We start from the raw sequence: 7,640 nt of genomic DNA on the forward strand, positions 1-7,640 counted from the left end.
CATCACCCACTTCTTCCCTAAGTGCATTCACGGCCACAGCTATTGTGTGCTCCAAGATTACATTTCTGTACCATGAAAGGCTCTGTAAGGCTGTGCAGAAGTAACAGCAATTTTAAGACGAGGTTCGCTCCAAGGCAACAAACAGGAACAAAGACCCACGAGAGCTAAAAGCTGAAGGATGCAATTTGTTTTTTTATCAGATGAATAACTGAATTATTAAATTAAAAGCAATATTACGGCAACTTTACCAAAGTGGGGGAGTAAGTTCTGAGCACCAAGTCTGAGGGTTTTACTCTGCTTTTATTGAATCTATGTCTGTACATGGAGCTCAGCCCTTTGCGGTCAGAAACAAATACAGCTATACTAATATAACCACTAAATGGAGGGAGAGAAAACCAGACTTTACACTTGTTCCCAAGTTCAAGTGAAGGTTAGTTCAGCTGAGTTTCCTTTCAAATAGCTACAACCTGCAGCAAATCAAATGTGATAAATAAAGCATGACCAACACTGAGAGTAAAACCAATACATATTCCAGGAGGAAATGCTTATTCATGCTGTGTACTGTGTTCTCTCAGTGCATGGAAATACAGTGTATTTGAGACTGCTGCTGCAAGTCAAAGGGGAATTAGGAATTAGGGGAATTAAAATGGCAGCGATCGGGACAGCAAAAACCAATAACGTCTGCAGCATAATACTTTCTCAGTAGCGTTGCCGACTGGGCAACTGATGATGTACAACCACTGTAATGGTGACCTCTATCTATAGACCATGTTCTACCTATATACCGTGAGCTCTAGCATTATATGATATTATTTATTCTCAGAAGGAATTTGCAACCAAGTGTGAAATAGAAGTAGCCTTGGCACTAAAAAGAGCTACACTTTTCAAAACAAGGCACACGAGGAGCAATTTGGTGGCTGAAGCAGGCCTAATCCCAAGTACAGAGTAGGGATCATGACACTTGTAGATGGCCTGCTCCCAGACAGGGGTCACAAGGCTCATGCAATATCAAGCCATCTCTGCAAGAGATGACAAAGTATAGTGAGGCAGTAATTTATGTGGTTCTTGAGCACAAGGCTGTGAAAACATAATTAGGTAGTCTTTTATCAAAGACAAAGTACAGTGATGCAGTAATTTATGTGGTTCTTGAGCACAAGGCTGTGAAAACATAATTAGGTAGTCTTTTATCAAATGAAACGAATAAAAACTATAAAACAAAATTATGAGACACTAAATTTAGAAGAAAATTCATTTGATTATCACATAAGAGCCGTGATATTTCAGATCATACTGTCAGTTTAATTGGCTACAATTTATGCACATTTGATAAAACTATCTGAGCTGTTAATAACGTAGGAAGTTGCACTTCATGTATTCAAAAGCAGTTAGCTTTTTTACTCTGATGTAGGCACTTGAAAACCTTTGTGCTGAATACGTTTTGAACTGTGTAAGGTTAGACAGACTGGAATTACTTATTATTTTGGGTTCCTGATGACGCCTGTCATTACAGTGTCTGAGTGCTCCAGGCATACCTAATGCTGGCGGGACAGTTCCCAGGTACAGAGAAACAGCATCGCTCTCATCTCACTCATAACTCTTCAACAGTGGTCAGCACTATCCCTTTCCCTTCTGGAAAGTTGAAGTCCCCCACGAGAACAAGGGCTAGCGACTGTGAGACTTCTGCCAGCCTCTGGTAGAATATTTCGTCTGCCTCCTCATCCTGGTTGGGTGGTCTATAACAGACTCCCAGCAGGATATCTGCCTTGTTGGCCTTCCCCCTCATCCTTACCCACAAGCACTCGACCTCATCATCACTACCATTGAGCTCTAGACAATCGAAGCACCCCCTAACATACAGGGCTCCCCCACCGCCTCTCCTTCCTCGCCTGTCCCTTCTGAAGAGCTTATAGCCATCCATTGCAGCACTCCAGTCGTGAGAGTCTGACAATAAAAGTTCAGGACCAAGTAATCAACAGAGTGATCACAGGAAAGCAGTTACTAAACAGCAGTGATTTGATTTTAAAATGTTTTTAAAAGGAGAATTTTCAGCTTTCAAACAAAACGCTTGGAACTTTGTCCCAGAAACTGACGTTTCTCACTCAGGAATGGAGCAGATATTTGTGGGACCACATTGCTAGTCTGGGAAGTATGTTTTCGCTCTAAGGGCATTAACATTTCAAAGTGAGAGGCTCAATGAAGAAATTTCTTCTGTCTGTGTGTAGAGGCCTGTTCATCTCTACATGTCTGCAAACACTCTTTAATATGGTGAAGGTAGAAGAGTAAATAACATGCTCATGTTCTAAAAATTAGTAGAGAGCTCTTTGAGTTATTACTTCGTGCTTGTCTCTTCCAGTAATAAAAATGCTCTGCTTGAAGACACAGTTTGGAAATAAAAGACTTTTTTTTTGCATATTTTTTGTTTTGAAAAAATACAAGTATCCATTCTTGTAGTTTGTTTGGGAGCAAAATATTTTCTGATTTTTCAGTGGGTTTTTTGGAGTTATTAGTCAGTTTTCAAAACCACAAAACACAAACTTTTCCTAACTAGTTTATGCAGAAGCATTTGTTGTTCATAAGAGTATGCCCTGTTTTTTACTTGATAAAATCAACCTCCTAATGCATACCTTCAAGCTTTCTTAGGCATCTAGAAAGCAGAGTCTCTCCAGTATGCTTTCCTCCTCACTTCCACCATAAACAAGAGAATGAGAAGTAAACCTCTCCTTGACTTGTAAAGGCCTGAGGAATGACATGCTGGGGGCCTACCACATCATGTTGTCGGTGGTAGAGAAGAGACTCTCAGTTCACAATGGACAGCTGCAGGCCATGTTAGAGACAATGAACTAAATTTTTACTTCGGAACACAGAAACTCTGGGAAACAAAACATGAATAACTTTTTTCGCTCAAGGAGATAACGTGATTCCAAAGGTTCCTCTGATATTAAATTATGTCCTGGGGATTCCAGTTTTCTCTTTGAAAAGAAAATTCCAGCCCTTCTGTTTTAAAGTCTGAAAGCGTGACATAAGTAGACTCAAAAAACCTGGAAGGCAAACCAAAAGAACCTTAAACATGCTGTTAAAAAATCCTAAAAACCCTCAGCTACCTAGTTTCTTAGGACAATTTTACAAACAGAAGTGCCCTGGCAAGACTGATGGCTGGCCATGAAATCCCCAAGTGCTACTAATCTGGGAACTCTGAACCAAAGACAGCAGGACGGTAGGAAACCAAGGATAGGAAAACACAAGGACTACTTTGAAATTAACACAGGCCAACAGTGAGTGAGTCCAGGCATAGCCCGTCACTGGGCACCACTGAAAAGAGCCCAGCTCCATCCTTTTTGCACCCTCCATTCAGATATTTATATACATTGATGAGATCCCCCCAAGCCTCCTCTGACTTTGGCGGAAGGGTCCTGCAGAAATTCTTGCAGCACATCCTCCTTCTTCACCCGTTGTTCCCACTCCAGGTAAGGAGATCTGAGCTCCTGACCTACCTTGGCATCCTCTGGATGCTTGCAGGGTTCTCTTCTCTCACACAAGGGGTGGCTACTTGGGCTTAAGCAAATGCACACATTTTCTTAAAACTGTGGGGCTGTTTCAAGAGCTCACAGCATGTCAGAGCTCCTCTACTAGCAAGGTACTGGATGTGTTTGCTGGACAAAATGGCAATAACTTCGCTTGCTACTGTACAGCAGTTTAACCATATCCCTCTGGTCCATGTGAGCACAGGAATAAGACACAATCATTGAACAGTGTGTCAGAGCAGTGACACTGGGAGAGGTAGATGGCTACTGTTAATTGAGATGCAGCTTAAGAGCAGTATATAGCATGAAATTGTAATTAAAATCCACAGTACTCAGTGGACAAAGTTATAATGTGTATTTTTAGCCAAGGTAATTGACATTTTTTGTAAATAATTAATAGCAACACCAAGGAACAACACCATCTTGTAAGTGTGGATATAAGAGCTTTATTCCCTAAGGGACTTCTTTTTTTTTTCCGCTTTCTCTCTTTTTCTTCCCCAAGTGATGCCAACCTCAGAGACTGCTCTGCTGACAAGATTCCTCATTTTTTGCGAGGCAGGATTCCCAATATGTTATAGAAGAGGTAACGCTGCAAGTAATACAAAGTCTAAGCTGCCCTGGGAAGCTTTTGCTAGCTGTTTAATCGTCTGCCCCGAAAACACAACTCCCTTGCTTCTGCAACCTGACAACAGAACTACTGCTCAGCTTCTGCAGTTAAACCACCCTCCCTAGTAGAGTTCCAAGTAAGGACAACAGATTACCTACGAGTACCAGTTGCATGGTTTCTCACACCTTGAACCAGACAGGTACCCCGTCAGGAACAGCCCAGCAAGGTTGTCTGACCAAATTCTGCGTAGAACTGGGATGGGGGTCCTGACAAGCCTTTTCTCCAAACACGACCAGCACACAGTGCCAGGAGTGCTGCCCATATGTCCACGACAGACTTTATTGTAACTTCAAGGCAGTAAATTTCCCTTTTTGCCTTTTGAGAAGTTCCTTCAGTAAGTATGAAAATCTCCTTCAAGAGGAAAAGAACAGACCACTCTAGCTGAAGGTTTAGGTCCTTTAAAACCGAAGTCCAGCATTCGGGCTCCATGGCCCTTCACGGCGCATTGTAAAAAGTCTTGTTACACAAACCCCCATGCGTCAGGGCACAAAACATGAAGGGGTACAGAATGAAGAAAGAACCCTAACATGAGTTGCAGCAGTAACTGGCTGTGATTAATATACATGCTCGGGTGAAATGCCGATTTGTGCTCATATTTTCAGGTACGACCACCATGTTAGTCATCACATGAGATATACAACAATCAGCATTAAATCTCAACCATAGCAGGCTCCATTTGTCACAAATGGAATGCTTCCTACCATTACTTATTCAATAGGACGTATACTTAGCTGATTAGTGTGTGCTAATTTGTTACTATTTTATTTTGCATACCTTTTGCTCTTGTGCATGTAGAAATGTGCATGTGCGAAGGGAGCAGCAAAAAAAAAAGTAGACGGAGAAAAAGAAAAGGAAACACAACTAATTTTGTGTATTAAAACTAGCGGCATCAAACACATCATCTTCAGGTCTGTGGAAGAAAAAAAATCTTTATAACAAAGAAGGGTATGCTAATTAGTTAATTATAGATGATAGAACAGCAGCAGGGGTTGACTACAGGAATATCTTAACAGATAAGCACTTTATGACCTTCAGTGGATCCAGCTTCATGACATCTCGCTAATTATATCCCTCCCACAAACTGTTAGTCTCACAACTATGATCTTAGCAAGTCTATTCATGTTTCCTAATTTGCTGTAAGAGCAAGACCAAAGACATTTAACAGAAGTTACTCTAAAGTGCAAATTATGTAGGAATGGGTTTGTAAATAATGAACCAACCTACTGTTTTGCATGTTCCTTATTTTTGCTGATGCGTTTGCACTCTGTAAAACCGAGCAAGAATATATGGATCAAAATTAAAACAAAATTGATCATGTTGACTTGCAACTTACTGAAACTATCCAATGAAAAATGACAATAGTAGGAGGAAGTGTTAGAAAGAATTGTTGTAGTTGTAAAACCTTTGCTATTTTTGACATATTTATGTATATTTTTGATACTTTTATATCATGTTACAGGATCACAGCATTATGGAAATTATCCAGAGAATCTGGAGTTATTCTACCAGTTTCAGTGGGTATTTCCTACAGAGTACCACAAGAAATATAAAAATACTAACAAAGGGAAGTCCCTCGACAGTGAATATCTGAAAAGTTTATTGTACTGATGTGAGAGAATTCATTTCCAAACTGTGAAAAGCAAAGAACACCCTCATTTATCAGTACGCACTCTGCACAGGCATTTCTATTGACCAGTCAGTTTACCGTTCTTTAGAGAGCATCACATCCAAAGGATGATCAGTAACCCCTTCTTGGAGATGAAGAAAAGTATCAGGCAGATGTGAGCATGGATTTCTTGCAAATAAAGATAATCTTGACTGGCTTGGCATGGTCAGTCATAAAACAAATCACTGACTATTCATGTTTTATACAAGGCTGCAGGTCTTCCCTAAAACAAGTGAACTGATGAATGCCCTCTATAAGGGACAATCCTTAGATTTAGTACCATTCAAGGCTGCTGGATGTGGCAAGTGATTGATTTACATCTCAATTTTATGTAGAATTTATGCACATGCTTAGTTCTGCACTGCAACCAAAACCAAACTCCTAGTCTCCAGTGAGTACTGTGCCTACAACTCTTCTAGAAACTAAGTTTTCAGATATGATCTGTGACTGTACTATCCAAAATCTAGAAATCTGTGTCACTGTCAGAACCTGATAACCAATACAACACCAAAAGAAGGATGGAGACGGAAATTACTTCATAATGACCTCATAGTTTTCAAGATGCCCTTCACTTTGCTGACCTTTCTGTAGAAATCTTTTCTTTAGACTGAATCTCTGTGCACACCCTAAATATTTCTGTCAGACTCTCAGTAAGCTAATTATTAAAAAACTGTTTTAAACGTTGAAAATAGCAATCATCTGAGAATAAATATGGGGTTAAATTTATGTCTAAATATCTCTTACAGAGAAAAACTTCTTTAAAGCCTCACATTAAAAATTCATATTTCTCTGGGCACTGCTTTAGTGTGATGACTACAACGTTACATTTTACATAATGTTAATTTTCCTTTTCCCAAGTTTTCTGAAGAGAAAGACTCCATTGTTTCTTTAAAATAACAGGAACATTATGACACAGCAGGGTAAAAGCAAGAAAAAACTAAACACTTTTTCCTTCTAAATGGCATATTTATGCTGTACACAAAAATAAGTTAATGTTGCAGTGTATACTGGAGCAATTCGCTCAGATTATATGCCATTTCTTTCAAGATTCCTGGTCCATAGTGCTACTGCATTCCCAGAACCCTTTGGCACTGCTTTCTGTTTTCTTCTGTTCTTCATTTATGTTTTGGTGCAGTAAATTCCAGATTATGTTCTTCTACTCATGTTAGCTCCTCCACCTCTCTTCATGATAAAAAGGACTTGTGTCAATAGGCACAACTGGCAATTCAGATGACTACTATGTGACACAACTATCTTTTTCTTATTGTAACCAGGGTTTTTCATATTGAAACTTCTCTGAACAGCTGAATTTTCATTGTAACTGCCTAATGCATCTTTACTGACTCAGGCTTTTCAAAGAAAATCAGAGGTTAACTTCATGGACAGAAATGATCATTAATTTCTTTAAGGCTCAGAATGTAGAACAACGGAGGCTTATGGGCCTTGTTTGAAATCAGATGGAAATGATTCTGAAATCCGCTTTGAACTGCTGAATATTTCCTTTCAAATAAAATAATCATAGAATCATAGAATAGTTTGGGTTGGAAGGGACCTTCAAAGGTCATCTAGTCCAAGCTCCCTGCCAGGGGCAGGGACATCTTCAACTAGATCAGGTTGCTCAGAGCCCCGTCCAACCTGATCTTGAATGGTTCCAGGGATGGGGCATCTACCACCTCTCTGGGCAACCTGTGCCAGTGTTTCACCACCCTCATTGTAAAAAATTTCTTCCTTCTATCTAGTCTGAACCTACCATCTTTTAGTTTAAAACCATTCCCCCCTGTCCTGG

The sequence above is a fragment of the Fulmarus glacialis genome, unplaced genomic scaffold (genome assembly GCF_000690835.1).
Source record: "Fulmarus glacialis isolate BGI_N327 unplaced genomic scaffold, ASM69083v1 scaffold34359, whole genome shotgun sequence".
NCBI classification, from domain to species: Eukaryota; Metazoa; Chordata; class Aves; order Procellariiformes; family Procellariidae; genus Fulmarus; species Fulmarus glacialis.